This window comes from Opisthocomus hoazin, chromosome 16 (genome assembly GCF_030867145.1).
Source record: "Opisthocomus hoazin isolate bOpiHoa1 chromosome 16, bOpiHoa1.hap1, whole genome shotgun sequence".
NCBI classification, from domain to species: Eukaryota; Metazoa; Chordata; class Aves; order Opisthocomiformes; family Opisthocomidae; genus Opisthocomus; species Opisthocomus hoazin.
This window is the reverse complement of record NC_134429.1, coordinates 14345506-14353418: the sequence shown is the minus strand read 5'-3', so window position 1 is coordinate 14353418 and position 7913 is coordinate 14345506.

Sequence of the window (7913 nt, the reverse complement as noted above, 5' to 3'; positions counted from 1 at the left end):
TACCAGTACCAAAACATAGCAGCAGGTCAGGCTTCTAAACCCACACTATACATCCTACACCTTTTGGATAGAGCTCGTGCGCTGTTTTCCATGCTCCAACTCTTACATGTAGTACTGAGTGACTTTGTTTAGGAGTACACACACACACATTTACCTGCGGACTTTTGACAAAGCTTGTGACAATGTCTCACGCTTATGCACCCCTACATATGTCCACTTTGGCAGGTACTTGCCCACAGTACACACACCGGTACACTAGGGCCACCCCGACCCTTTAGGAAGCACGCCACAGACACTCACCATTAAGCTGCAGACGCGGCCAGCGTAGGTGCTGCTATGCAGACCTTGGAGTACACGGCAATTTCAGGTACCCTGCACAACCATTCCTCGGTACCACTTAGAGAAATGGTGCAGTGGAAGTGTGGATGCAGGCCCTACAAAGACAAGCGTGTATCTCTGTGTAGAACATTGGGTACACCGTGCAATTACAGACACCTGAGTGTCAACTGCAACATTCCTGGAACCTAGGAAACGTGACAAGCTTCCTCTTTCAGCTTCATCACGGCCCTCTCCTACATTACTTGGCAGTTCTGCCATAGGCTACAAATGCCACGCGGTTCTGCCTCCCTTGACAAAGTCTACCGATTCTTTTTGGCCTGCTGTGCAAAACACTTTGCATTGCACTTTTCGTAAAAACCACAATCTGTATTTTCACAGACAGCTTCAACAAATTTACAGGCCTTTGACAACAGTTAACGTTCAGTCTTGAAGAATTCATACACAGCTTCACTCGTCTTCATTGACTGACTGCTACTCGCAGATGCACGTACTTGTCACAACCTTCTGCTACTGAACACCTGCATTACTTGGGCACCGCGTGCAAAACCCTCGAGACACTCACTTTGCGATGCATTACTGGCACGCTCCCTGCACTGTTTCAAGATCATTTGAGGGGCGAGGCGTACAGTGTCACCAAGCTCTTCTAACATACCGTGCTCATAGTGCACTTTCCGTTGTCACTGCTCGCTACTGTCTTCTTACAGACCTAGACCCTGTCAAACCCTGTGGCCAACTACTGACGCTTCCAGTGCACTGCATCACAGATTCTCAGATTACTTCATATTGCTAGCTCTTTCCCTGTTTTTCTCTTTTTCCCACCTTACTACATCACATACACACACATGCAAGCACCAGTTTCACAATCTTTGCACAGTGCTGGTACAGAAATGCAAAGCGTCAGGCATACCAGTCCAGACGACAGAGGTTAAGCCACACTTCCCATTCAGTGCATTCCTTCCCTGACCAACTCTTTCCAAGCATGCATTACATCCCAGCGTGTTTCTAACAGGTCACTGACAATTCCACTGCAGTCACACCAAAAGGTTACGGTTTCTGCCAACCTATCCACATGCATTTCTTCAGTTGCCAACCTGCATAACTTCACATATACAAAGAAAAAACTCTTTTTCCAAGGACGGAGAGTAGTCAGAATGACTATTAAGCTCAGTATACCAATGCTGACCTGTCAGCACGGTAGACTGCAGGTTTGCAGAAGACATTGCCATCTTCACACTGGCCATGTCCCCTTCAACAAACACTTAGGTACGTACATTAGTCAACACTGGCCTTTTGCAACTTGAGTCAGATGGAGTGACCTGCCGAACCACACACAGACTCTCCGGCTGCGTTTGCTAACTGGAAGATTCACAAGGACCTGGGTTCAGTTTGCACTGCTCGCACTGGGCACACCTGCATAGTGCGCACGAGCAAAGCGCCTTCCGGGGAGTTGTGCCGGCACCTTTCAGTGCAAAGTGTATCAACTACACACAGTCACTTCTCCTCCATAATTAAACTTCACATACTAACAGATGTACAGTTCACACAAGCATCACATACATAGGACAGTGCAAGGTCAGCCTCCACACACAACATTTCCCTGAACACTTTTAGGCTACTTCTTCAGAAAGCTAGGGAGCACTGCAACACTTACAGCTCCTCAACACTTACATGAGTATTCACCACGTGTGGACCTTACCTGCAAAGTACAACATTTACCTTACACATTACCACTGACTGAACAACATAAACATTAACTGCGATTTCAAACATTTTTGAGCCCAGAATGGTAGCGGTTGACAGTTTCCTCACCACACAATTGCACAGGTTACGTTCTGTGATCCATTACTGCTGACAGTTCAGCTCGGCAGCATTTAGCTAGACAGTGGAGGCATCACGTTCATGTTCTTTCAGAAAATCCTCAGTGTTCCACAGGGACCCTCAGTTGTCCAGCCACAGAGGCTGGCACGCCGCTTCCCGGCCAGGATCTGCCAAGACCATCATTTGACAGCTGGAGACTTTCCCAGCGCCGAACCCACGGAGGTGGCCCGGTTTCCCAGGGGAAAGTGGCTTGCCCAAATGCTTAGCAGTTCAGCACACTACTTACGCTTCATCCACAGATACAATGTCATTACACAAACAGAACCACACCACACACGTATGAAAACTAAATGAACACCATACATGACAAAGCCAGCACCAAGCAACGCTCCCAAGTACAAACAGCACATGTGACTCCACTGACCAGGCTTCCCAACAGAGAACAGCCACACAGTCAGCCATGACCCTTCATACACTTTCACACCAAGACAGAACTTTAGTTTGTAACTTCGCATCTTGGTGACACCAGTCCACTGGTTACCACACTGTCCCTTCACATCCTTGGTCGCATCAACTGTCCCAACTTGCTTACACGAACCTGTCACCTCACACATTCTTGTTTCCAATTTCTGCACCGGTGATCACGTTTGCAACCACACGACACCTTACACTCTAAACAATACCAAGGTTGCACGTTTGGGGCAAACCTCACCCTCACCGAGGGAAAGCGTCTCCAAGACTGTTGTGGCAGCTGGCCCTTGGCCACGACACGCAGGCCCTTTCAAGGGTTCGAGCACAAACCCCACAGCAATGAGAGCTACTTACCTCGCCACCTCACAATTCCAAGGCCGTGGGCTAAGTCAGGGTACAGGGTCAGGAAAACTTCACCTTCTAGACCTTTGCCTTCTTGGAATAAGCCTTCCACCTTTCCATGCCACTTCAACAACACTGAGGTTGCAGATGCCTGTATTGTAGCAAACCAATGCAAAACATTTTAATCCAGGTAACCACACACCAAGTATTTATTTCAAAAAATGACATACACTACTAGTGATTCCAGTGCTACAGGTACCACTGCACTTCCTGTGCCAAGGACAGAAACTGTCAGAAGGTCGTGCAGTTACACTGACCAACCAGTGCAGGTCAACCGCTTCTACACGTGCTCTAGCTGTGGCCAGCCAAGAGCACACAACTGCATGGACATTTTCAAACGCACCAGAAACTGACCTCGGACAGTGACACTGGACACTTACCCAAGCAGCTTTTTTGACACCGGTTGCAAAGACAGCTTCTATGGGTCATTGTGTCAGGTACAAAACGTGATGTCTTCACAGTGTAGAACCCTTGCACACAAGGTTTACACCTAAACATGACAACACCTCCAAAAACTCTCACAACTGCAACAAACAGATAAACCTGTGAGCATGGCAACTGTCCATAGACACAGTTCTATGGTGCATCGCTTCCACACCTCCACATGGTGCACTGGATATGGTGGAAAACACCCTGGATTTTGGGGGGACAGCAGATACACACCTTACAGGTAGGATTCACCAATCTTTCCCAATATTGAGACAATGCTAGACCTTTTTACAGACCTGTTGAAACCAACAAGTGGTTCCAATCGCCCCACTAAGCGGCTTTAGTTAGCACCCCTTTTAGGCTGGTGCACAGACAGGTGACTACTCGTACCTTCACTTGTTAAACATACAAAGGTGTAGCTTCACAACGAGTCCCCATTACAAATGTGCCAGGTTTCTTGGGCAGCACTAGGGATCACCATGGCCGCTTGGCCACACTATATGACTGTCATTTGCAATACGCTGTAACGTGTGCCCGTCCAAAGGGACACCGGTCCACACCAGTGAGACTGCTTCAGGCTTCCACTGCGGTGACGCAGCTGCAGCAGCTGCTGCTGCTTACAGTGACCCTTTCCGCAGTTTGCGCAGGCATCGCTTCACCACGTCACGACATCTGTGGGCAACTACTTTGCACGCCTCACCGAAGTAATAATCCCACTTTACAGCGTCCACTTGTCCATGCCAGACAGAGAGTGTTTTCCCTTACTTACCTAAAGCTTCATTACCCAGAGACAATACCTACCAGGATGGCTCCTACAAAGGGAAAAAGGTAGGTGCACATTGCATGATACGTTTGTGGAAACATAACACTACGCTAACCTTTCACCACTTCCACCACAATTGCTTCACCGCAAGTGGAGTTTGCCAAAAAACAAACATACACTAAGTGCTCCTCACGTTCTCCGGTGTTCCAAACACTCCAGCTGCATACGCTACACACTTCTTTGTCCACCCTCGCATACTCACCACACTGCCAGGAAAAGTAGCAAGTACCACATCACATACACCGGAGTTGTCTGGTAACTACACCCTCTCGATGCCACAGACACACTTTTCTATGATCAGGAAAGGTTCTCTTACCTTTCATAAGTACAAGGTCGCTCGCTGCATTACCACCTCTGGTCACAAGGGCTTCCACTGCAAAGCTTGGTGTTACACCTGACTGACGGTGTTACACCTGACTGACGGTGTTACACCTGACTGACGGTGTTACACCTGACTGACGGTGTTACACCTGACTGACGGTGTTACACCTGACTGACGGTGTTACACCTGACTGACGGTGTTACACCTGACTGACGGTGTTACACCTGACTGACGGTGTTACACCTGACTGACGGTGTTACACCTGACTGACGGTGTTACACCTGACTGACGGTGTTACACCTGACTGACGGTGTTACACCTGTGAGAGGAGGGTTACAACACCTTTTTTAGAATTGTAGAATTTCCACATAGTGACGAGTGCAATGCTGATACCTAACAACAGTTACACTTACAGGACAGATCACACAGTAGAGGCACTTGGGTGGTTATGCTGGATGGTCCACCCTTACTGGTCAAACACGTAGATTCTCAGAGAGGTTCGCTAAATACATTGCCCATTTGCCGGCTACAAGGCCTCCACCGCATACCTTCATCGCAGAGCTTTGCACATCCAGACTGCAACACTGAAAGGCTGGACTTGTTCTGTACCTTATCTACTCCCAAGTACAGTGCTTCCACTTTCTGCCCTACTTATGCATACTCCACACTTCAGGTTGTCCGTGTTGGCACACTCCAACGGTCTACAAGGCTTCCACAGCATTGCTTGGTAATGGTTTGGCAGATTCCTGGTTCAAAGGTTACAAACACTAAGGCATGCAACAGAAACTCACAATGACAGAGTGGGTCATGGCTCAGGGTGTGCACCTAGATTTATCTGTGACTGATAACAGTCCCACGGGTGTTTCTCAAACTCCAGTGGTTAAAAAGGGGGATGCCTACTTACCTTCACCTGGCAGCAGGCTGCTGAACTACGTCCACGCTATGCACATTTTGTACGTGATGACGACAGCGGCAAGGTCTGCCCTTAGCATCACAGGCATCCAAAAGGCAAAGGCTTCATGTACACAACAGTTCGTTACAGCTTCAAGCCTTACAGCGCTCGTCTGGCCACTCTGCTGGCTTGCACTACACTGGATGCAAACAACAACCTGAAAGTTCCATCTGTTCCTTACAGCTTATCATGCTGGCACACTAACACCTGTGACGTCTCATCTGGCACGATTTGTCTACATATCAAACCTATAAAAGCATCAAGGCTTCACTGACTCAGGTCATACCGTGTACACACTGGTTTGGTTATTCCTTTTGGAATTTCCCTTCTGAATATCATGCTCTACAACCAACAAGTCTAAACCTCAAATTCAGAATCCATTTTGTCCTCAGCAACAGTCCACCTTTACACTTTGTTCTGTAGTCCACTTTGCATTACTCCCTCGTTACCTGCAGACTACACTCGCCCTTCCTAAAGGCTGCTCTGCCTGGAGAACTTCATCCAGTTGGGCTGCTGACTTTGCAGCCTATGCATCTCAAATGCCTTTCCAACACCTCCATGCCTCCCGTGGCAAGGTAGGACTACCTGTACAGGGTCACAGGGTCAACCGCACCACGGACCTTTAACAGTTTGTATTAACTTTCCAACAGCCGAGGTTAGGTGGCCAAAGTCACTCCGATAACGTTGCTGACAGCGCACGTGCTTACCTGCTACACAACCAGTGTCTACAACCTGTTGACAGGTGAAACTTTACCCAACAAACCTAACTCATTCTACGTTCGTCCTCTTTGCCATTATTTCCATATATTCCAGCTCTGAGCTGTTACAAACATAAACGTTATAGAGCCTGACTTCAGTACCAAATACGGGGATTACCAGTTTGCAGCCTGAGACTGTAAAGGTTAGGGCAGGCTTTGTAAGGTTCAAGATCTGACCTACTTTTGATGGATGATAGTCACTACTCCATATACCTTTCACCAACCTATCCCCTAAGTGCACGGTTCACCCTTACACCAACACACTTCTTTAGTGTACGCACTTTGCAGAGCCTGCAAAGGCAGCATTATTACCTACAATTCTTGATTGAGACGCTACCTGAACACACATCACCTTTACTGCTTTTGCCACAGTTCCTCCAGATGGCTACTTAGCTATTGACCTACTTACCACCATTCCTGTACCCAGCCATAACAGTGAGCGATGCCACAGCACAAACACACTCCTGGCAGTGTCGTGAATTACACCGCTATGTCCGGCAACCAAACCTAACTATCCTAGGTCGCCTCCATCCTTTACTCCTAGGCGTGGATTGAGACAGTCGCAGAACCTACCTCAGCTCGGCGCTACAGGTAAGCTGTAGAAACCTATCGCTCAGCTGCTACCAGTAGCCACGCCATGCTAACTGCCTCAGGCTCTGCTCCGCTCACACCATCCTGTGCCATTTCCTGAGCGGCCATCTAGAAAGTCCCATTGAAGTACTCCTCCTCGGTTACTGGTAAGCAAAACAGGGAAAAAAACCCCGCCATATTCCATCATCGACACTTCCCCATTTCATTTGCTACCTACACATTGTCTGTCCCGACTCCCTAATCCATAGGTATAGAATGCCGGGGATCCTGTGCAATACATGGCAAGATACAACTCCTTACCTGGCTGGAGTTGCTCACACTCACTGACACATACGCAGTACCTGTATCACACCTTACTGACTGCTTCTCTGGTGGCTTTGCCTCTCTTTGCAACAACAGAACCATGCAGTTACTCTCTCATTGCTTCCCCCTCCCTGGTGAGATGACGAGGACACGCAGAAGGAAAAAAGCAAAAACTCAGGGGTCAGGATGAGAACTGTTTCACAGAATGGCAGAGGAAAACAACAATCCATAGCACTGAGAAAAAGCATACACAACATGAAGTGTACTCACCACCCAACACTCAGCTTGCCCCCAAGTAGCTCTATGCCTCTCCTTCAGCCAGCTCCCCACTTAAATACTGAGCCTGACATCACATGGTACAGATTCTCCCATCGGATTGGCTGCTTGGGTCAGCCCAATCAGCTGGTTGGGTAAATTAACTCCATCCCAGCTGAAGCCGGGACACTGCTATTAGCGGGTTCTTCACACCTGGCTAGCCAACAGGTGTATTAGGGAAACAGAACCACAGATTCCCAGCATGCTGAGGGTTGGCAGGGCCCTCTGTAGGACACCCAGCCCAACCCCCTGCCCAAGCAGGATCACCCACAGCAGGCTGCACAGCAGCGGTTCCAGGCGGGGCTTAAATCGCTCCCGAGAAGGAGACTCCACAGCCTTCCTGGGCAGCCTGGGCCAGGGCTCCGACACCCTCAGAGGGAAGAGGTTATT